At 36.8% G+C, this 24740-nt stretch overlaps 1 long non-coding RNA gene across 1 annotated transcript in view; it reads left to right on the top strand.

The window, feature by feature from the left end:
• Positions 1 to 24363, top strand: part of LOC111096375 — a 33600-nt gene extending 9237 nt beyond the window's left edge. Inside the window, exon 2 of the long non-coding RNA XR_005360419.1 lies at positions 23960 to 24363. This is a non-coding gene — a long non-coding RNA (uncharacterized LOC111096375). The remainder of the gene's footprint in view (positions 1 to 23959) is intronic.
• Positions 24364 to 24740: the final 377 nt, after the last annotated feature.

The raw sequence follows: 24740 nt of genomic DNA, 5'->3' as shown, positions 1-24740 counted from the left end.
TATGTATATGCATCCATGCATATACACACACACATTAAATTTCTTCTGTGGTAGCTACTGAGATTTTTGTAATCACATTCTGAATTTTGTTTTTAATTTCTAAGAATTTTGTTACAAACAGTTTCTCCTTCTTTAATTTACACCTGTCCTTTGTTTCTATAGGTTTAGGTGAATTTTCAAGCCTTTGCTTAGTGGTTTTCATCAGAATACATCTGCTAAGCCTTTGCTACTGAGAATGAAATACTGTGCCATACCAAAAGTGTCCCTTCCAACAACTCAGAGGCTAGAGTCAATGCAGGAGGGCTCTCTCACATCACTCTGCAATACCTGAAGAGATACTTCAGGGCAATAGCACAGGCATCAGTAGGTGCTGATGGATGTTTGGCAGTTTGCCCTCAAAGTTGTGATCTCCACTCAACTTACTCATTATTATGGGTCTTAAAGAAGGCAAGTTGAGAGTTAAGGCTAGCATCGCCTTAGGTATCCGGAGGACACAGACATGTTATCACCTGCTTTTGCTGAAAAATTTAAAGGATTACATTATCTTCTCCTAGCTAGAATAATTTGGGGCTGAGTTTTCACTTTAACAATTGTCTGGTAATGGGGAATGTGGCTTCCATAAAGCTTCAGAGGGAGGCAACCACATTGAGGGGGAAGAAGCAGTTGAAAGCACAGACATATTGGAGAAGGCACAAAGTCAATGTAAGACATGCTCATGCCATTTGGTCATGTTCCAGCTCTGTCTGTAGCTGTAGCTGGGGCAACTCCAGCATTTCTAAGTAGGGAGGGCTTTGTGGCAGTAATCTGGTCAAAAAGTGAAGTGGACAGAGAGGAGACTTGCACTTAAACTGCAGTGCCTAGCAAGGCTAATGCTTTTACTTAGTTTTCACGTGCCTTTTGTGTCTATGTCAAATGGCTTGAAGATGCATTATCCTAGCAAGTACACAATTGTTACTAAGCTTAGTAAGATTGTGTGTTTATTTGGAGTGATAAGACCACTAATAGAGATTGTAGGAAGGAGAAAACTCCTGCCAACCACACCGCCATCTCCACTAAGCAGTATAGTCTGCAGTAACAAGTAGAAATTTATCAGCAGAGCTGGCAGCAAGAGCTGTCACCTCTGAGACAGCTACCAGGTGCAGGTACTTGTTCTTCAAATGAAAACTTTACCCCCACTTATAAGATAGCCACAGTGCCCCCGTGGTGGCATAACTAGAACAGTACAGTTGAACTCTCAAAAAGAGAAAGAGAGCAGAGAGATGAACTCACCACATTTCTTCAAGCTGTTTCAGCTGGATGAAATGTATCTGTGATTACAACTCTTACAGGTCCAAATACTCCAAAAAATTATTTTACATATAATTGTCAGCTTTACTGGCTTTAAAGCAGCAAATGGATTTATATATGAAAAAGTTTTTTTTTAAAGTTTTGACTTCCCCATACAGCAGAATGCCATTCGCTACATCAGAGTTCAGCAGCTGCTACCCATCTTTTGATTTACTGGTGTTCAGAAATATCTGAAATCAGAATCCCTAAAATGAAGCATGTCAATGTCTTAGGTTAGATTTTCCAAAAGCAGATCTAGAGACAAGAATTTGAATGCAAGTAGTTAATTTGAGTGTTAACCCCAGTAGGAGAATCAGGAAGTAAAAACATAGGCAGGAAGGAAGACCATGAAGTGTGCATTATAGCCGAGTACTCACTAAGGCTCAGTCCCACAAGGAAAACTATCAGAGATGGTGTGAGAAATGTCCCAGATTTATCCCCTACTGAGAGCTGAGGAGGCTGGGCTACTTACTCTACACATGACATTTGCCATAGACTGATGTCTGCCCCTGAGGACACGTCAGACCTGCTGAGGTAGAACCCTCAGGAGGAGAGTAGCAGGAGCTTAGAATAAACACCACTGACATGTGGTAGAATGGTAAGAGCCATGGAGGTTTGGATGGGGCCACATCTGCCATAGTTGGGATCCCAGAGGGGTTCAGCTGTTCAGTCCAACATCTCCAGAAGTGGAGCCAAAGGACAGAGGTTAAGCAGCACCTAAACTGAACTGCCATCTCTACTTCCCCTCAATCTGGCCAGACAGATGGCTTGGGACAAGAGCTTTCCCTATAAAAACTCCTGTGTAAAATCTTGATGCTAAAGATTGGAAAACCGAAAATAAGATGTCAACTGGATTTGACTATTGTGTCCCATCTTAGTTCCTCACTGGGAGGGTGGGTGGAGGGCCACACATTACATCTGGTACTTGAGAATGAGGCTGTGGGAGGGGATCGGAGTAGGCCAGTAAAAACTTCTATCTATCCAGAACTAGGAGTTAGAGCTCACAAGACCAAGGCAGAAGGGTACTTACTTTAAAGCCCAATTATATACAAAATTAAAAGCTAAGGAGATGAGTTCAGAGGTAAGATCACTAAAACTAACAGGCCAGAGGATAGTCATTAAAATTAGCTGCCTCAGTCAAAGTAAAACTCTGTGCTATCACCCATAATCCCAATTCTCAGTAGTTTTGTGCAAGCCAGAACTATTTCTCCCTCATGTAAAATCCCCAGTTCTTCTCAACTATGACTCATGTTCCTCCTGACTGTGGCTTTATTCCTTACACATGCCTTGGATTTGCTGAATCCTCTGATTCTGGCCAACAGGTTGGGAAAATAAAGAGTAGAAGCCTGAGTGGAAGAGTATTATAGGACAGGCCTGGAAATAGCATGCATTACACTGCCCCACAAACCATTGACAGAAACTTAGTCACATTTCCCTCCCATAAATGCAGAGGGACTGGGAAAAAATAGTTCCTGATTGAAAAGAAACTATCTAGCAAACAGTCTCCACTATGAAAGAGGAGCATGGCTCTTTGATAGAAAGTTAGCCACCTCTACTGAGAAGCCAAATCTAAACAGCTCGATAAGACAAGGCATTACTGGAAGTGGAGTTCAATGAGCTTGGAGAAAATGGACAATGGACAATGTGCCAGTTCTAAAGCCAGCCAGAGACCAGATGCCTCTGTAGAGTCATTCCTGCCAGTTAGGGCATGGCCCGGTTGATTAAATTACCAGGTGGAGCGAACAATGTTGAAAAACTGATCAATTAGAGAACAAATCCCAGCTTGAAACCCAGGATTTTTTTTTTTCTGTGCTTTCCTCTCATCCCGAGATGGGCTGCCTGGCCCAAAATTCCATCCAAATTTGAATTCTACTTAATATCACCAAAAGATTTTTTTCACTGGGTTTGTTCTGCATCCAGTGATAAAAGCAGCATACAATTATTTTCGATTGGACCAATGAGATTGCACTGAGACGTCTCTGAAGATGGTCTGCTGAGTGCCAGTTGTTAATGAATCCCATTTGTCTTTCTTGATTAAGTCTGCTATTACCCCCGTTTAGTCCTGTCACCGACCCGTTAGCAAGAATTTTCATATCACTGTTTCGATGAGAAATTAGCCTATGAGAGCAGCACTCATCAATCAGAAGGCAGTTTATTTAATACAGTTTACAGTTTATGAGTTCAAAAACTGTAGCCTCCTACATTAGAAATGGATCACTGTCCTAGGCAGAGACAATCAGGGGGTTCAGTTCACTTGACAGGCATGGAGAAATGACTCTGAATTTGAGATTTGCACTTAGAGAAGCCCTGCAGTATCGCAAGCCTGCAGCTGAGTACCAGGAGGCTTTCTCTTCTGATTAGAAAATCCCCTTTGGTTTAAGCAAGGGCTCCATTTTAGGTACTTAACCACGCCTTCCTCCAGGACTACAACCAGAAAATCCCAAATGAAATTTTAGAATCGACTCACTTCTTTATAATATTAAGTCTTTTTTCTTGTTGGCAATATTTTTAAAAGAGCTCATGTAGAATATCTTATCTGTTCCTTGGCATCATATAGAACAAATGTCTATGAAAATTTTAATTTTGCAAAGAACAGTGCAGTTTCCGTTCTGTGGCCACTTCTATACAGCACAGAAGAAAATGGAGCAGATACCTGACAGAGTGAGGTAGAGATGTGGGCATGCAAACTGGATGATTCTGGCCCGGAAAGAACTTTAGGAAGCCCATGTTGGCAGGATGTGTTGCTTATCTGATAGTATGAAAGACCAGTAGTTTTAAGAATTCTATTTCACATCATAATGAAATAGGCCAAGCTTACAGAACTGTTTCCCATAATATTATTTCACGTAGAGCCATAGTTCTCAGTTTATTTTACCTGTGGCTCCCCCTTATTTTCCAAATCAATGCTTTACCAAGAAAGAATGTCATTTGTATACTTGGTTAGATTTAGAGAAGTAATGGCTGGCAAACATTTGCCAGGAGCCCTCAACTCCTGCTTCCCACTTGCTATGGTCTTAAATCTCAGTAGGAGAAATGCCTTAAGAGGACTTAGGGAAAACTAGCTATTATCAGAGCATATAAAGTTTGCCATTACCATCAGTCTTTGATGACTATTTGGAGATATATAACTGCAACTTCTGTGATCTCTTCAAAAGTATTAATGACTCCATATGATATTTAAAGAATAGTTTTCCCCTCAGAGTGATGTATTTTATATGTTAGATTGGGGTATGCATGCCAAAAAATGTTTCATTGCAGTCATCCATCAACTATCATTCAGTCTTTAATTGCCTTCGTTGTTATCTCACATAAAGAATATATGCTTGTTGTAAAAAAGAAATGAAACAACATAGAAATATATGAAGTAAAAAACCAGTCTGTCAACTCTTTATTCCCACTTGCCAAGTGTAAGCACTTTTTAGGTTGATGTGTATCCTTGAAACCATGTTTATGCATGTCCAAACCCTATTTGTAATTCTTAACCAAAAAAATGAGATTACACCATATGTTATCCTACAACTTTCTTACTCTGTTTATACAATGTTGTATTAGTTGGTGTTCTACAGAGGAAAAAATCTCTATCTATCTATCTACTTATCTATCAAGAGATTTATTATAAGGAATTGGCTTATGCAAGTATGGAGGCTAAGAAGTCCCCATGATTTGCCATCTGCAAGCTGGAGACACAATAAAGTCATTGGCATAAATTTTAGTCTTAGTCCACAGTCCTGTGAAGGAGAGCACTAACTGTGTAAGTCCCAGTTCAAGGGCAGAAAGAGACTGATATTCCAGTTCCTACAGTCTCCAGAGAGAGGGAATTCAACCTTCCTCCACGTATTTGTTCTATTCAGGCCCTCAATGAATTGAATGATGCTCATCTCACTGGGGGGTCAGGATGTTTTCCTCAGTCCACCAATTCAAATGTTAAATCTCATCTGGAAATACCCTCAGAGATACATCCAGAAATAATGTTTGTCTGACCACTCAGTGTCTCAGTCAAGTTGACATACAAAACTAACGATAAACATATCACAAGCAATCTTCCATTTCAGTGTATTCATATATATCATGTTCTTCATATTGGCTGCTAAATGGATGTACAGACTTAACTAAACCATTACTCTATTGAAAGGCACTTATGTGGTCTCCAATATTTCTGGTAGAACAAAACAAAATTTGCACATTTAAAAAATTTTTTCCTTTGACCATTTGCGTGCAATATATCTTTGCTGAAATGAAAACTATGCATTTTTAAACTTCAAGTGTTACCGACAAATCTCCCCCAAGATAAAATAGAACTTAACAACTCTTAATTCTCACACACTATAAAATTCAGTTTTTTACAAGCTGACGTTGTTGAGATAGATTCATCTCACTCATGGTTGACAGATTCAAATACTGCAAAAAACAAAAATATAAGTAAAAATACATGCAATAAGTCAACTGCTGCATATTTCTACCGTGCTAAACTAAGCTGTTCTGGAGCTGAGTCAAAGGATAATTTATATCAATGTTTTATGAGATTGGACAATGTTCACAATACTTTGGAAAATGCACAGAAGTAAATCAAAGAGCATATTCAGTTTTGAACCTATCTTTCACTATTATCAGGATGAGTTAAGTTATGCCACAATAACCAATTAATCTGGTCAGCCATACCTTTTACACAACAATTTATTTCCTAAAAAATAAAATAAATAAATAAAAATTAAAAAATAAAAAAAATAAAACAATTTACTTCCTAGTTATACTACATGTACATAGTATGGTCATTATACTGTTCGGGGGCAGGGGGGCAGCCTCTGTTCTACATTGTCCCTTGGGGACTCAGGCTGCTAAGGGCTCCTTTATTAATTGCACTTTCAGGAATCCATGGCTCCCTCAATCACTGTATCAGGGGAAGAGTGGGCACAGACACTTTTGGTTCTGTGCTATCACCACTAGGTAAGGTCAGTAACATTTACTTTAATACCAGAATTATAGCTCTGAAGGCTGTAGTTGTCCCCAGTACTTCTAGCTCCACGCCAGAGGTAGATCATCAGTACCTCTGATAGCATTGCTGAAATCCTACAGTGTGCAAAAATGGGACCTGACTGGGCCACTTTCTTTTGCTGTCCTATTCTTACCATCTTTGCCCCCATCACTGCTGACTGCAACTGACAGATCAAGGTCTCTATTTATTTCTCTAGTTCTAAGAGATAAGCTTCTTGTCTCAGAATCATACTCAGAATTAGAAACAGAATGAATACTCCAATATTTTAGGTCAAGAACAATGCAACTGATCCAATCTTGATTGATTTACATAAATAATCACAAGGATTATTCCTTAATTTTTAGTATTTCTTCAACTTTATATTTAAATACTGCACACCTAGCTGATATGAGATTCTACAGTTCATCATGCTCCTGTTACAATATGTTGGGTAATTTCCTTTTCAAAAGAACTCCTAAATCATCTGATATATTTCAAATTCACAGACAGGTGCAAGATTTATGGTGATATTTGGTCAAAAACTTTATGGTTTTTGTAAAGATTTATTACTATTTAAAAAAGAAAAAAATTGGAACTCTTTAAAGAGCAAACAGCAGGTTAAAATAGGTGTAGCTTTTTTTCCCAGTAAGAAATTCCTGTTGCTGGCTTGGTTCTGTGGCAGAGACTCAGACTTACCGCAGAGGCTCTCAAGATAAGATGCCAAAAATCTGCCGGGAAAGAAAAAGTGAGATTTATGCTCAAACCTCCCCAATGATGCCTCATCACCCAGAATTCTGGATGGTTGTATTCTCTCACCATTCATATCTCCTGAATATTTATCCAAAAACAATTCTTGGACAATATTAAATGTCTCATTCAGTGCTTGGCAATAAAATTACTAAAAATACCCCAAAACGTGAGTCTTGCCTTCAAGAAGCTCACACTTGTTTAGACACAGCCACAGTGAATGATTTTTTAAAAATAAATAAAAAGTAACAGTAAAAGGAATAGATCTCCCAAGATTAAGTCTTGACCAGAATTCTCAATGCTACTTCCAAGGCAGATGTTCCTTCAAGCCGTGAATGTTGGATTGTTCCTAATGAGAACATGACACTGAATATAGGTCAGTGGCAGGATTTGTGGCCACATCAGGAGATAAATGACTCCTGAACAGAACTTGATCGAAGGAAAATGGATTATGAAAACCCTCATGCTGGGATGAACATAAGGTTCTGAAAGTAGAGAGCAGATAAAACAAGGCAGGTGTGGAGACCAAAAAAGAATCCGGGATTTCAGAGAGCACAAAGTGGGTGAGGCAAACACACAGTGCAGCTTTCCATTAGCAGCTGGATTTCCAGTTGGGTCCAGTGAACTTTCTCACTAGTTTATCTACCAAGGGGGAAAATGTGGGTTAATGCTTAACAGGGAACTCTCTGACTTCAGATTTGTCAAGAAACTGGACACAGAATAATCAGAATATGAACTCTCAACCAAGGTACAGAATCTATTTATTGAGACAGTCACCTTGGTATCATTAGTCACTTCCCTCTTTCTCTATAGAGCCTTCCAGTTGCTTCTTAAAGACAAAACTATCAAGAACTTATTTGTGCTAAAGCAGTCCAAGATAGGGAAAAGAATAAACAGAAAGTCAGAAGTCATGGGTGCTGATTTTGGTTCTGTTTATAATTAGCATATACCGTAACCAACAGCACTTATCTTTGTGCCTCAGTTTGTTCTCATCTGTAAAATGAGGATCTGTAAGCCCCCTCCCAGTTCTACTCTTCCTGCTAGTTTCTGTAGTTCTATTTTTCCTATTTCATCTGTCAACAAAGTGAAAAGCAAATTTTACCTACTATTGCATTTAATTTACTATTTACATTTCCTGAATATTTGATTGTTAATGGACTGGAAGAAAGAAAATTGTAGAAGGTTTCTTGTTAGAGTCATTTGAATATCATTACTAAATCTATAGCTCTTATCAAAGCAAACTGTGACAATTGCTCCTAAGCCTTCCTTTCGGAGTCACTCACAAATGAACACATTTTATTTTAATAGAAAACAAGAACATTTTAATTGCCTGAGCTAGGTACTTTTATTTTGTTTTATGTGTGCAGTCAGAATCAGACCCTTGTGGATAATGTTAAAAGATGGATATTCTTTTCCCTGAGCTTTTTTCTTTTTTGTGTAAATTACAACAATTGCTTGGGGGATTGGGCATTTGGACAAGCCATAAAATAATCAAAATTTTAATGCTGTTTGGTGGCAGCCTAGGACTCTTTGAATTAGTGGCTAGATTAACCATTCACAGGTATAAGCATCCCATTCCTAGCTGGATTTAATAGTCCTGGTCGTTGGGGGAATAAATTCTCTCAGTTGGTTCAAAGGCTTAACAAAATAATTTCTTGAACACAAGAAAGTGACCCCAGCATTTGTCACTAGATTTTCCTTAGGTCTAATGCTATGTCTATAGTCAGCCAAAATAACATTTAAAAGTGAATGACTCATCATCCTTTACTAAAAATATACGAGTCCAACCCCAAATCATTCAACTGCTTTTACCAAATTGTGTGTGTTTATGTATGTTTCTAACCACTATCTCAAGAAAACTACCTTCAGAAATAGCTATAAAGATGTGGTCATAGATCATTCAAACAACAAATATCTTTGATTTGGTCTTGGTCACTGTTGGGAATTTCAAATGCAATCTCAGATGAAACAAGCCCTAGCTAGATTTTTAGTTTGATTAGTTTCTCTCTCTCTCTCTCTCTCTCTCTGTCTTAATTACTTTAAATCTAGCCTGTCACTTTAACATTTCAACCTCAACTGTTTTTATGACTGTGAAATATTGTCACAATATATTATGCTAATGGACCTAATTAATTTCTTGGGAAACTTTCCTACGGATTGTGGTAGAGTATATGATAAAGCCACCAGTTCTTGATAGTGAGCAGATTTTTTTTTTCAAACTTGACATTTACAACTGTGCTGTATGATTTAATTTCTGATATCAGAAAGCTAGTGAGCATATTTTAATGGCTCCAATGCATTAAATTCTTCCTCAAACTGCTAGTTACCAAAGTGCAAATTATCACTTGCTTACCATCAAGGCAAATATGAGAAACTCAGCAATTAATTGTCATGGTTGTTGGTCTGTCTAGACTTCAAGCTTCCATGGAAAAAAATCCTTAAAAAACACTCGGCCTACTCAGGACTTCCCATCTTACAGTACTTAACACGCAGAAATTGGGGGAAAGAGGTGACATATTGGAGAAGCCCCTGACATTCAACTTGGAACTCTTTATAGTAAATGATTCTTTATTCCCCAAAGTAGAATCCAAACTGTGATTCTGAGCTTTGCCAAGTCCTACTGTGCTCCAGTAAAGATATAAAATAGACTGTTCCTCAAGGCTAATGATACTTTAAAGGAAAGCAAATGTTCAAGCCGGAGCTAAGAAGCTAGAGAAAATGAGTAGGGTTAGTTGGCCCAAGAATATAAGCTCTAGGCCATCCACAGAACACCCAAACTGGTTGCCAGGAGTTTGAATCCTGACTCTGGCATTTAATAGATATGAAATATTGAATATTTTAAGCTTCAGTTTTCTGAACTGGACATAATAATAGCTACCTCAAAGTGTTGTTAATAAGCTAACAAACAAAAGCCTAATAATTTGTGGCAAAAAGTAGGCACTCAATACATGTTATTTCCATCTTCTCCAAAAACCTTAACTCTTCTGCTTCATAGAGTTTCTCCCTTCTTCATGCTTAGTAGAATTTCTTATCTGTGCATCACATTTGGGCACACAATCAGGCAATACTTGAAAGAAATAGCTCTTCATTTTATGTGACTGTATCTTCTTTTCTGAAAAGATGTTGTTAATTTATTTGAGGTCAGGAACCCCATCTTATCCTTTTACTGCTCTTTCTACCACCTATCCCCACAAGTATATCAGGTACCATGTACTGATAAATGCTTGTTAAATTGAATTAACTGTTTCCCTCATCCTTTTCTCCTCCTCCTCCTGCTATTTTTTGACTACTAACTTATGCATGCATTTTCGGCCCAGGTGACATTTTAAAATATATAGTATAGCCTTGCCTAATTATAAACTGAAGATTTGTATCTACAACTACACACATTGTATAATTGTAAACAATTGAGTGATACTAAATTAAAACAGCAACAATAGGGGATCCCTGGGTGGCTCAGCAGTTTGGCGCCTGCCTTTGGCCCAGGGTGTGATCCTGGGGTCCCGGGATAGAGTCCCGCGTCGGGCTCCCAGCATGGGACCTGCTTCTCCCTCTGCCTGTATCTCTGCCTCTCTCTCTCTCTCTCTCTCTCTCTGTGTGTGTGTGTGTGTGTCAGTCATGAATGAATAAATAAAATCTTTATAAAAAATAATAAAAAATTAAAAATAAATAAAACAGCAACAATATATTTACAGGAAAATATATCAGTAGTATTGAGCACTAATAGCCTGTGAGGCATCCAACATAGCAGGACAACTACTACCTTCTCAACAAACTTTCTATAAAGTGATGAACTCACTCTGTTCTTCACTCGATTTTTCTAGATAGGCTAACAGAAATATCCTTTAAAAAATGATTTGTGAGGATCCCTGGGTGGCTCAGTGGTTTGGCGCCTGCCTTGGGCTCAGGTCATGATCCTGGAGTCCCGGGATCGAGTCCCACATCAGGCTCCCTGCATGGAGCCTGCTTCTCCCTCTGCCTGTGTCTCTGCTCTCTCTCTGTGTCTCTCATGAATAAATAAAAAAAATCTTTAAGAAAAAAATAAATAAAAAATAAATAATGATTTGTGTAATTTGGTACAAATAACTCCCACTATTTCGTTGAAACCAACCAATCAAGAGCATCAAAAATAATTTTCTTAAAAAAATAATTTTTACTCCCATCACATAATGCCAACATGCTTGGGCAATATGACACTGAACAGTAGCACTGAAATCAGGCCCTGGAGTTCAGGATACAAGTCTGAGATAGTTATATACACCATGTTAGCTTAGTTGGGACACCAACAAACTGGGCCCACATACACAGAGGCTAAGGTGAGGGCCAGTCAGGGGTTATTTAAAGAATAGGACCGCCTATAGAAGCGGTTCTCACTTCTAACACTTGGCAGAGATCAACAACAGTCCTCACATTCCCAACTTCAATAGACACTCCAGTTTTAATCTTAATCTAGCAGAGATGGTGGTCCACCAAAACGTGTGCCCTCTTTTCCAGAGTTTAGAGTTGTTTCTGGGAAATGAACTATATATCTCAGCCTCCCTTGTATCTAGGTGGACCCATACAATTGGTTCTCTCCAGGGGAAGTTGAGTGGAACTGTTGTGTAATACATCTGGACCAACATAGTTAAGAAGCAAGTGTGTACTATCTTCTCTTTGCCTACCTGCTAGATGGATGCCAAAGGCTCTGAGATAATAGGGAATGCACAGGCCATATAATGGGTAGGTTCTGCATGTCTGGATCACCAGGGTGGAGGAAAGTTACCTGATCACCAGGATTATCCAGTTTAAATGATTAGGGTTAATAACTGCTGCTTTTAGTTACTAAAATGTGGGTTTTCATTTTTTAAAGCACTCTATCTTACTCGAATACATTTATTTGATTATTCGATTTTTATTTATTAAATCTCTGTGCTGCATTTTACACTGCTTATTTTGTCTTTTTTTGATATTTACTACTGCAGGTAGAAATTTCCTCCTTTCTTTGATCCCCCTGCAGTCCTGAATCCTTTTTCTCCACCGATCTCTTTTCAAGTTGTCATCCTTAGCCCACTGCCTGTCTTGTCTGCCTCTCAACCTCCAGGCAATCCCATGATAGCTTTCAGGCATATTGTTCATTTCCAGATTTTACCTCTTGTCTAATTTTTAGCCTGGCATATTCAAATACCCACTCAACTTCTTTTCCTAGGCATCTGACTAACATCCCAAACTTAATTTATCTGAAACTGAAATCAGAATTTTTCTCTCTCCCTTCCTCTCTACCCGAAGTGCACCCCCTACTGCATTCTCTCGGTAAATGGCACCATTATTCTCTCAGCAAAGAGCACTGAAAATCATCCCAGACTCCTCTTATTCCCTCATTTTCCAATATTCAGTGCATTTTTCCAGGAGGTTTTACTGACCAAATAGTTTGTGAATCTATTCTCTCATCTGCACCCTAAATTATACTGTCCTGGCTCTGGGTCCCATTATTTTTCACCTAGTCTGTTCCAGAATACAGTCACAGGGACTTCAGAATCAGACAGATCTTTGTTAAAGTTTGAACTCTATCTATGTGATCTAGGGAAACTAACTCAGTGCTTAAACTCCTTCTCATCTGTGAAATAGAAACCTTTCTATTTCACAATAGAAATATACTACTAGTACATTCTAGAATAGAAATATACTACTAGTACTTTCCAAATGGGGTGTTATAAACAATGAAAGAAATTAGGTATAGAGAGACCATAAAACAGCCTGGAAGAGAGTAAGAGCACCATAATGTTAAGCTATTTTGATTGGAAACTCAATGCTTCTGAATTAATCTCCATGACTCCACCCTTCATAAGGGAGTGATTGCTCTTAAATATGAATTCGGCCATCTTCCACTCCCATAATGTGGATGGAAACAAAGAGGCTGGGTATGAGAAATATTCAGAGGTAGAACTAGTAGGAGATGGAAACTGATTAGGGTGATAACCGGTAGATACATAGAAATGTCTATATAAGAAGACATAAATTGGATAAATTTGCCTTCGTGAGTAAATTCAATGTATAAAAAAATCCTTTATTTCTTTTTATCTTCTCTGTATTGGGTCTGCGCATTAAAAAGTACTAAATTGGTAATTATCTAAATTTAGCATAAACCCTACTCATCGCATAATGGCCAACCCATTTGTTTATTTACAGTACATTCATGACAGCTTAAAAATAGGAAATTCAGATTAACCAAAATTTCCTACTAAGAGAACATAATATGAGGAAAGCTCCAAGTATAGTATTTTTAATTCTCATTACCACTCTTTCCACACACATCTCATCTCAGTAACATTTTCCTCTCCTTTTTTTATCTCATCCACGGAGTATCCTGAACAGACAATGAGAGCATTTGGAAGATAAGAAATACATGGGTGATTAGAGTGGAAATAAATGAGGAGGGATAAAATCAGGAGTGACTATGCATCTAGCATGTGCCAGACAATGGGGATGTCCTTCACATATGTTGTCTCAATTCTCAGAACAAAAAATAAATAATGAAATAAAATAAAATAAAATACATAGTACATATGTACCACATAACATATATATGGTATATTATATACCATATATATATATATATATATATATATATATATAATTCCTATTTTACAGAAGAAAATCTCAGTGAAGTTAAGCTACTTGCCTAAGTCATACAGGAAAAGTATTTATTTGCCAGGATTTTAAACTACTTTCATTTGACACCAAAACCCACCAGTATTGTACTGTTTTATCCTAGATATTCAAACTATTTTTAAAAATCTACAAAACTATGTATTTGACTACTCTGTTCCCCATTAGTGTGTATATGAACAACAAAAAAAGAAAAAGTATAGTTTGTAGATAGCCACTTCTCACATTGTCACATTGTTTGTGCCTACATGGGAGCTGAAGCTATGAAACACAGAAACTTCTCTGAGGAAGAAACCAGTCACAAAAGGCACCAAAAGCACCAATAATATACACACATATCCCAGTGGGAACATCCTCCATTCTTCGCACCCTTCCCACTGGATGAAATAAACATCCCCCAGCTTCCTGTAATTTGGGCTTCAGACTCTTAGGAGAGTAAATTCACATTCTTCTATATCTGTGCCATAGGGGAAAGGAGTTCTATAAAGCAGGAGAAAACAAATGATTGGTGAATAATTTTTTTAAATCAGATTCTTTCTGAGACACTGATCTCATTATTTGTTCACCAGACGAGCTCCCACTAAATCTATTCACAATTAAAAAAAAAAAAAAAAAAGATTACCCAGCTAGTAGTATTGAACTGTGCCTTAATTAGGGCAGCCAAGAATGTCTTGTATAATTAACTGGGCTTTGTTTATAATTATTTCCTTGTGGTTAGAACTGTTTTCTGCATGTAACTGGGGCAATGCTAATAGTAACGCTAACCTTTGATTTTCATACGAGAATAACTGAAGGACAAGCAGAAGAAACAAGGCCAGACCTGGGAAAGCAAAACCAAAAGACATGAAACACAGGATTTCTTTTTACCTTCTGTTTTGCCTCAAGATAAACACAGTCTCCCTAGCCTCTCACCCAATCCGAAGTCTAGATGCTGACATCTGGGCTCCTTTATCATCTGTCAAGTTAAAGAAATTATTCATTCCCTTCTGGAAAGTGGAAAAATACCTTTTCTTATCAAAGTCCATGTACTAGATCTGCCCCTCTAGATTCACTGTCTGATCTCCCAGATCCAGCTCTGTAACCTGTTGGATGACATCAACATCCTTTGACTTCCCATTAATTTGGCCAATAGAGAACCCTAGCAAGAGATCTGGAAGGAGAAAAGAAGGGAGGGATAGAAGAGAGTGATGTCTCAGTATTTATTCCCCAAGCCTTCTTTCAGTTATCTTGGGCAGACTGTATCTAATCCTTAAGCTAATATCTTAGTTCCTATAAACAGCCTTCTCTAAGTAGCCACTCTGCCTATGGACTCTAGCAATCACTTTTGTATAACTTATCTCGAAGTTTGGTAACAGAACACTGTTGTTACACTTGTTGAAGAGACAATACTATCTCTTATGGTTACCCTATACACTACCAAAACTTTGTAAATAGTTCCTATTAAACTCTTCAAATTTTCATAATTTGAGTTAACCTCTTTTCCTCTCTAGCAAAACAGACATGACCTGCATTTGTAACACCAGGTACACCCGTCCACACCCACCCCTTTATGTTCTAAAAGACCTCAAGAATGATAAGAATTTTGGTTATAAGGAATTTAGAAATTCATTGAATGAGTCATTAATCAACAGTATTCAATGTTACTGGAGTGTGGTTGGGTAAACTCAGGCCCTTGGCCAAATGTGATAGTCCAGGTCACGACAAATAACAACAGGAATTTTATAGATTCTGGCAAAGTAGAAATTATTTTTATTTTTCCTATAAATCTTGCTCATTGTGGCTGGTGCAGTTAGCACATGAATCTAAAAACTCTATAAATCCTTATCACATTTTAGGGTGCCTGGGTAGCTCAGTCCATTGGGCATCTATCTGCCTGCGACTTGAGTCACGATTCCAGGACCCTGGGATCAGCCCCTAGTCAGGTTACCTTTTCAGTGGGGAGTCACTTCTCCCTCTCCCTCTACTCCTCACCCCACACATGCTCTGTCTCAAAAAATTAAATAAAATCTTTTTAAAAATTCTTATCACTTTTCTTCTGATTGATATTTCAGATACACTTTCCTAGAAAAAGATTAAGGAAAAAGAATTAGAATAGAAATAATGATGAATGAACTTTATTAAATGCATTACTGTTTGATTATTATAGGATGTGAGGGACAATTTATTAGGTATCTAGGTTCCTTCCTGCAGGTAACTCACAGCCCATTGGGGAAGACAGACCACTATAGGGTATAAAAGAGAGCACAATTAATTTTTTTAAGTAGCAAAAGTAGCCTTAAATGGCTTGACAGAGAGGTTAGCTAGCCATGAAGGCAAATCTGGAGGGATCCTGTCAGGTAGACCAAGTAAAGGACAGGAGTTCCAGACAGAAGAGCAATGTCAAAGAAAAGGAGGCATAAAAAATTGCAATGTATAAGAATTATGAGTAGTTTATTGCACGATAAAAGACAGTGGAAATTTAATAGAGCATTAGATTCAAGAACGAGAGTGTCTAAGGATGAGACTAGAAAACTCCAAGATGGTGAAATAATAAAGCTCCTACCAAACCAGCACAGCTTAATGAAGTCTTCAAAGAGATCCAGATATTATTCTGTAGGCAATGATGAACCTGAGGTTATTTTTAACAGAATATTTATGTGGCTAAATTCATTTTTAAGAAATATAACTTTAGGGAAAGCATATTAGGACCAAGAAAACAATCATAAATATAATTAAATAGTCATTAGCCTAGCCCAAGTTAAGAGTTCTTGAAAGGACTAAATAAATTGTTATACATCTAGAAGACTGACTAATGGAAAATGAAAAAAGACAAATTACCAATATCAGTAACGAAATGGGGAGAAAATTAAAAATTTCCTGAAGATATTAAAAAGATCAAGGAGGACATTTTTAAAGTCTTCATCCAATATGAAAGAGAGAAATTACTTGAAAATTGATATCAGATGGATGCCTAGGTGGCTCAGCAGTTGAGCATCTACCTTTGGCTCAGGGCATGACCCCAGGGTCCTGGGATAGAGTCCCACGTGGAGCTCCCTGCTTGGAGCCTGCTTCTCTCTCTGCCTATGTCTCTGCCCCTCTCTCTGTGTCTCTCATGAATGAATAAATAAACTCTTAAAAAAATAAAATAAAATAAAATTGGTATCAGAAGAAAGAGAAAATCTGAGTAGTCTCATTCTGTGAAAGAAATTGATTTCATATTTGAAAATTTTCCCACAGGCAAATCTTTAAGCCAAGATAGCTTTACTGGTAAATATTTCCAGGCAGTTAATGAAAAAAAAAATAACACAAATTGTACACAAATGCTTACAATTTTTTTTAAACTATCAGTGCAGTGAGACAAGAAGAAAAGATATAAGAATTAAAAAGTAATAACAATTGTCATTATTCAAAAATTACATATTGTTGATCATAGAAACTCAAAAATAACCTTCATAAACTATTACACTTATTAAGTAAAATTAGTAGGGTCAATATGTAAATATTAATTGTATCTCTACAAACTAGCCCTCCAAAAAAGAATATTTTTGATGATACTATTAATAATAGCATCAGAAACACCATATTTATAAAACTAAATCTAACAAAATTATGTAAGACTGATTTACAGAAATCAGGGTAGTCAAAAAAAATATAAAGTTACAATTAAGATGTGGTATATAGACAAGGTGAGTGAATTAGTCCAATAAAACTGAATTTGAAAAAAAAAAAAAAAAACTGAATTTGAGTCCAGGAATAGATTGCTGAGTCAATTGGATATTTCCATGAGGAAAATATTTATTTCAACTTTTTCCCTATACCAAACACAAAAGTCAATAGCAGATGATTGCAGATAAAAATGGAAGGCTAAAATGCAAACACTTCTAGAAGATAATAAAAGAGAATATTTTTATGACTTTAGGCTAGGAAAAGATTTCTTAAGCAGAACACAAAAATTTCTAACTAAAAAGGAAAAAACTGGTATGTTGAGCTACATTTAAGTTAATAACTTCCATTTATCAAATATACCACTAAGATAATGAAAATTCAAGTCACAGAGTAGGAGAAGATATTTTCAAAACATATATTCATCAAAGAACTCATACCTGGAATATATAAAAAACTACTACTTATCAATAAAGAAAATACAGGGGCAGCTCAGTTGGTTAGGTGTCCAACTCTTGATTTCAGCTCAGGTCATGATCACAGGATCTCAGGATTGTGGGATCAAACGCTATAATGGGCTCCATGCTCAGTGGGGAATCTGCTTGGGATTCTCCTTCTCCCTCTCCCTTGGGCCCTTCCCCCATTCATGCTCATGTGCACTTTCTCTCTTAAATAAGTACATAAATAAATAAATATAAAGAAAATACAGACAGACCAGTAGAAAAATAAGCAAAAGATTACAAAATGGATATGCAGATGTCAATTGGTACCTGAAAAAATGCTCAGCTTTAATAGTTACTGAGGACACATAAAACCACGATGGGATATCTTTACAGCTAGAATAGTTGAAATATAAGGGACTGAGTTGTCAAGGGTCTGGAGGAACTGGAACTCTCATAAAATGCTAGTGAGTGTGTTAATTGGCACAATCACTTTGAAAATGGATAACATCAACTGAAGTTGATCATACATATACCTTGTAATTCAGTAATTCTATTCTTAGGGTTCACTCATAAAAATTACATGCATATATACATGAAAGGACATATATAACTATGTTCCTAGCAGCACTATTTATAATAGCCAAAACCTGCAAACACTCAAATACCCATCGGCAGTAGAAGGGATAAATAAAGCATAGCATATTCATAAAATGGAATCATAGAAAGCAATGAAAATACATGCGATATTGCCTCATGCACCAACAAAGATAAATTTCACAAACATACTACTGAGCAAAGAAGCTAGATACCAAAGAAAGCATTGCATAATTCCATTATATAAAGATCAAAAAGCAGATAAAATCTATGGTAATGAAAGTCAAGATAGTTTCTTTCAGAGCAGTGGTCACAAAAAGCTATGAAGAATGCTTCTGTTATAGGTAGTTGTGGATCATTTCATGATCTGGATAGTTTTACATGAATTTGTTGACATCGTAAAAATTCATTAAGCAGTGAACTAGTGATTCACATTAAGTGAATATATGTGATACTTCAGTAAAAATGTCTATTAAATAGATGCAGGAATTAATCAATCAATATGTAAGTAACAATTGGTTCAGGAGAAGGAAAACCTATAGTAAGTGGTATCATGAAATCAAGGGAGAAGTGAATTTCAAGAATGAGCAGGTGGTTAACAATGCCAATTGCTAAAAATTCAAGAGAAGTCACTTTCAAGGGGCACTGTCCATGGTATGGAGGACAGTGTTTCCCTCTGGACAGGGCATTAGTTTGTATGGGCTCCAGATTTAGGATGAGATAGTTTCACTCTCACACCACTGCTTGCTGCTCTGAATAAGGGATAAAGGTTATGACAGAGTTTTCGGGGCGCCATCAGATTTTTTTTGTTCACTTTTTGTGGGGTTTTTAAAAAAATGGAATTACCAATTAAATTAATCCAATAGTTAACTGTTCCTTTACTTACTACAGTCCTCAAAAGGTTTGGATTAAAATGTATCTGACAAGTTCTATCATTTTGGTAAATGAAATGATTTTAGGTTGCTATTCTTATTCTTAGGCTCAGAAAGTAATGAAAAGGATGGCTGCATTGTAATTCAATGCAAACAAATCAACTTGCTTAACTTTAGCTAACTTTTTATAGCTCTGTTTCCTTATTTCCTAAGAGTAAGATTATAAACTACCTTTATACTCGGCTGAGCAAATTAAGCCCATTACTAATGGAATTAAGATGATAACAGTTCTAGTTAGTTTGTTCTATAAAGGTCTTCTGGAGGAGCCCCCAAAATTTCAAAGCTCTTTAATGCATTGACTCTATCTCCAAGCTTTGTTCATGCAACAAATATATGTGGAGTGAGCACTACATGTCCTTAGAACCTATAATACACTTTTAGACCCTTTTCTAAAAGTACTGAAAACTTCAGCCAACAATTACTTCGTACTGTGCTCTCCTTACCTTTTAACAACTTTGTTCTCTCAATATCTACATAAATTTTTAAAGTGGAGAGGGAGGAGTGAATCCTTATTAGGTTTATGCATACCTATTATTCCAAAGTACTCTGTTAATATTCTGAAACCAAATCACTGCAATAGGTAAAGGTTTAAATATAGGTTTAATTCTACTTTGAAAAAGACCTTCTCCTTATCTCATTCCTCTTTAAACAGAAGCATAATTAAATTGTTGATATCATGAACAGACGACTGATGGTGGATGATGTACAATGCATTATGGTACAATTCTACTCACTAGTGTATTTAAGAGTTCAATGTCTTTAAGTAAGGGCTCGAGATCACACAGATCTGATTTGGATTCTCACTACTGTCACATGATTACGTGACCTTGTGCAAATTACATAACATCTCAAAGTCTCATTTTTTTCCCATATGCTGAATGGGAATAACAACTACTTTTAAAGTTCTTAAAAGAAATTCACAGTATAGGTGTAAGAAGCTTTTAGCAAAGTATCCAGCATGTAATAAGCACTAAATAAATGAAAGCTATTCATAAGATTTAAAAAATTTATCTAGGGATCCCTGGGTGGCGCAGCGGTTTGGCGCGGGCCTTTGGCCCAGGGCGCGATCCTAGAGACTCGGGATCGAATCCCACGTCGGGCTCCCGGTGCATGGAGCCTGCTTCTCCCTCTGCCTATGTCTCTGCCTCTCTCTCTCTCTCTGTGACTATCATAAATAAATAAAAATTAAAAAAAAATTAAACAATAAAAATAAAAAAATAAAAAATTTATCTAGATACTTGAAATACTAATAAAAATTTTTCCTCAATAATGCTCACAATTTATGAAAAAGAATGCACATATATCTACATTATTTTTCATCTTTCTTCCCTTCTACTATTTTGAAAGGTCAGGTGAGTTCTAATTATTTGTTGACAATTTTTCATGGAGGAAAGAAGAGAAAGAATGGAAAAACAAAGAAAAAAAGAAAGAGCTTTCAAGCATAACCCAATCTGCTTCTTTGTGACATTAATGTCCCAGTGCCATACTCTGATAATTCCACTTTGCGTCCAAGTCTTCTGGCCCCTAAATAGTGTCCATTGTCTAAACAATGCTAGTGCTATGTGGTTGTATGTGGTTTTTCCTCACTGCATCTAGAACAGAAATTTAGTGAGATGAAAGAGGCAGTCTCCTGGTAGAGATGCTGAAGTGCAGACCATGCTCATTTGACTTATTCTGGGTTATCTCATGCACTTCCTGCATCAATTTACTTAATTTTACTTTATAACAATATTCACAAAAAGACTATTACAGCTATTGTTCCTTTAGATTCATATCCAAATTACTTGTAAGTGTTCATTTTAGATTTTGCTGATGTTCTTTGGAAAAGAAATAGTCAGGGGATGCTTTCTGTATTTAAAAGAAATTGATTCACATACAAAGGAATAAATTTTCTCCACGAATATGCAACATTTGAAAAAATTAGGTAAGAAAATTAAATGAAATCTACTTTGGTACCACTAAGGATTTAATACAAAACTGAATCAAATGATTTGCAGGTGAAAAACATGCCAAATTTAAATATATCTAACTCTCAGAAACTCACCTTATTGTCTGAGGGCAATGGTACTGACAGAGACTAAGAAAAGGAGCTTTGGTCATGGATTTGCTGGGACTGACCAGGGTCCACACACCACAGTTCAAGAAAAGCTATTGTTTTTCCTGATAAATCTCTGCTCTTTGCTTTGGTAACTTCAGTTTATTCTTTTCTATGTTTTTAAGTATTGGAACAAAACAAATTGAAAAACAAAATGGCCTATTAACTGATCTATTATTTTATATAACAATTATCGGAAAACGATTTGACTATTTGTTTCTCTAATGTAACTGATCTGATGAGTGTTCTATCATTATGCAAACATAGCCCAAATGCAGTAGATTATAACAACTGATTGTCAAGTTAGTGATCATTTAATGAGGAATTCATATCGGATGTAGACTAGTTTTTTTAATAAACTGCCCTGATGACTATGGCCAAGTCATTCACTCATTCATATTCAACAAACGCCGAGTGCCTAGGTGCACCAGCCACTGTAACAATTGGATATGGACGTTTCTTGAAAGAACTATAAAAATTAATAAAGGGACACCTCACTAAAATGGAGCCAGGAGGCCCGGCAGGGGGAGCTCTCACACCCTACTACTCATTGTCAATTGCAAAGCCAACTGGAAGAGACCAGGCCCTTGCATGTGGCTACTACTTTTTTATCCTAGGAGGAGGAAGAAGGGCTTATCTCCTCCTCCTTCTGCAATGGTGTAGCCATGAGAGGCTGCCACAACTCAGCCAATAAGAAGTCTCTATACTTTCAATCCCTGTTCATTCCAATGGACTTTTTGTTTATAACAGCCTTCCCAACTTGTTGCTTTCCTCTATAAAAGAGCGTTCTTCTGTTCTGATGAGTGCACTTGCCTATAGTTTTTACCGTAGCTTGTTTGTCCTGGATTGCAATCGTCTGCTATCCATAAATAAGCCCATTTTTTGCTGGTAAAATAACAGGTTTTATTTCTAAGGTTAACGGGACAAACTGTTTTTTCTACCTTGATATCTCTGGTACCTTGTAACCTAACCTCATATTGGCAATCTGTAAAGATTTGTTATTATTACTTTCATAATTACTTACTGTTACTGCTGCTGATGATGACGAAAATAGGTAAAATAAGAAATTGGCACAACAGTGGAATTCATCAGACCTGTATATGTTTACGTAATTTGGGAGATTTTATCTCTAAATGGAGTTCCTTGTCCCAGGGGCAAAGGAAAATCCAAATAAAAAAAATCCTTCAGATGGTAATGCTTCTCTGGAAAGCGGCTACGTCACTTTCTAAGTTAAAAAATATTAGTCCCACATTCTGGAAATACTGCCTTGCTCATTATATCAAACAATTTCTGGTCCTTTTAATCACTGCTAAAACACTAACGGCTCTCTTTAATGTCTAGTCAATAAGCAGATTAAAACATAAATGCCACTAAATATGCTTTAAATATCAGCTCCATTGAAATATTTCTAAATTCTGTATCCTCTTAAAATAATCCCCATTCAAAATTGAGAGGAAATGTCACCCATATGAGTTTCTTCAAAATTTAAGCTCTGATTATACAAGGAATTATGTACTATAGCTTTAGAAATCGGATAATTAAAGAAGCACCAGACTCTGTCGATGACATTTTTAAGCCTAGAAAGTTTTTATCAGTGCTACAGTAAAGTTTCATTTTTAAGTAATGTTGCACATGGTGAGTATATTTCTAACCCCAATTAAAGCTAGCTACCTTAAGAGGGAAGTATGAAGGCAAAGATGCATAATCACACCAGAAAATCCAAAGACCCTGGCAAGAAGGCCATTTGCTTTGAGCAAGTCTTAGTAGGAGGGAAAGTAGGAGAAGTATGGAATTATATATAAAAAAAAAACAGACACAAACAAACAACCTCTAACTTTCAAGGAAATAACGGTCTGCTAAAGAAATTGAATTGATTCAATTGTGAATTGACTGGCTCTCTCCAGATATTATTTTTTAATCTCCATTTTCAAATATGATATGTAAACAAGAAGTCTTTTATAGGCCCTCAAATAAATCTGATTCTTTATTGGATGAATGTAGACAAAAGTGGCCGAAATATATGTTCACATCTAATGCAGGCTAAAGACATTTGACACTAGTTTTCCTATTATCAGAGACTTTAGGAGTACTTTCTCTAAAAGGATCCATCTTTATCCTCTTATCAGTTTCATTGAAATATTTAATTCCAATAACCAGGGACAAGCAACTAAAATAAACATTTTACTAAAGTCTTTCAAATGCAGTATATTCAACTTCAGCCTGCTAATTAACCCACTGATATTTGCCAGTATTTGCATCTCACAAATATATAACAAACCTCTATTCTTCTTAATAACTTCCTTGATTAAGAAAATATATCATCTACCTATAATCCTATTGAGTACCTACAATCCAAACCCTAATATTTAGAATCACCCACATTGCTTTCCTTCTAGACCTATAACTTTCTTTCCCTCTTGTTCTATCTTCTTTCCCTCTAACAAGATGCAGAAACTCATGAATCATCTTCCCCATTAAAATGGAGATTTCTTACCGTTCAGTCACAGACCATGGTGTATAAAATTGGAGGGTACCAGAGATCATCTATTCTTTTATTTTGCAGGTGAAGAAACTGAGCCACAGACAGGTTAAGAGTCTTGCTTCAAGTCACACACCAGTGTCAGAGTTTGGACTGCTTGTTGTGTAACCTCAAGCTGCCACTAAGATGGAAACTTTCCCACTCAGAGATGCTCCTGGAAGAGAAGGACAAAACATCATCAGAAAGGCACCTTTTGGAGCAGCTTGATTGAAAGGACAAGAGGGGGCTTTAGAAGTCTCCTGAGAGCACTGACATCTGGGATTTCTGAAACTGAATTAGTTGAACCTGAGAGCAACTCAAGAGGAAAGGTCACACAGGTTTGGGTGAGAAATTCATGATTTGCAAATGTCAGCTAAGATTTGGATAAGCATCTGGCTTTTGGTTATATATCTGAAAATGAATAAACACTGAAATCTGGACGATTCATACTCACTGGACCTAATCCACCCAGGATTTAACAGCCAGAAAAGAAATGCTGGTTATGGCATGGATTCCACAAACTTTTAAATCATTTACACACAAAAACAAAGAAGCACATATGTATATGTCTGTATACATATGTAAACATGTCTATACATAACCCACACACACAAATATGTGTATATTTCTACGCATTTCATGTATATATGCATGTAGGTTTGTGTGTGTGTGAGTGTGTGTGTGAGTGTGTGTGTGTGTTTAAATATTCCAAAACATTGGGCCAGTTGGCCATGCATCTAGTTTCTCTTGGAAAAGATTTGCTTCATATCTAATAGAAATATACAATCTGGTTAAATGTTGCTGGTAAAATGTCTAACACATGGGT

This window comes from Canis lupus, chromosome 6, assembly GCF_011100685.1.
Source record: "Canis lupus familiaris isolate Mischka breed German Shepherd chromosome 6, alternate assembly UU_Cfam_GSD_1.0, whole genome shotgun sequence".
In the NCBI taxonomy this organism is placed as follows: domain Eukaryota; kingdom Metazoa; phylum Chordata; class Mammalia; order Carnivora; family Canidae; genus Canis; species Canis lupus.
The sequence above is the reverse complement of the archived record's forward strand: the minus strand, read 5'-3'. Positions and strand labels throughout refer to the sequence as shown.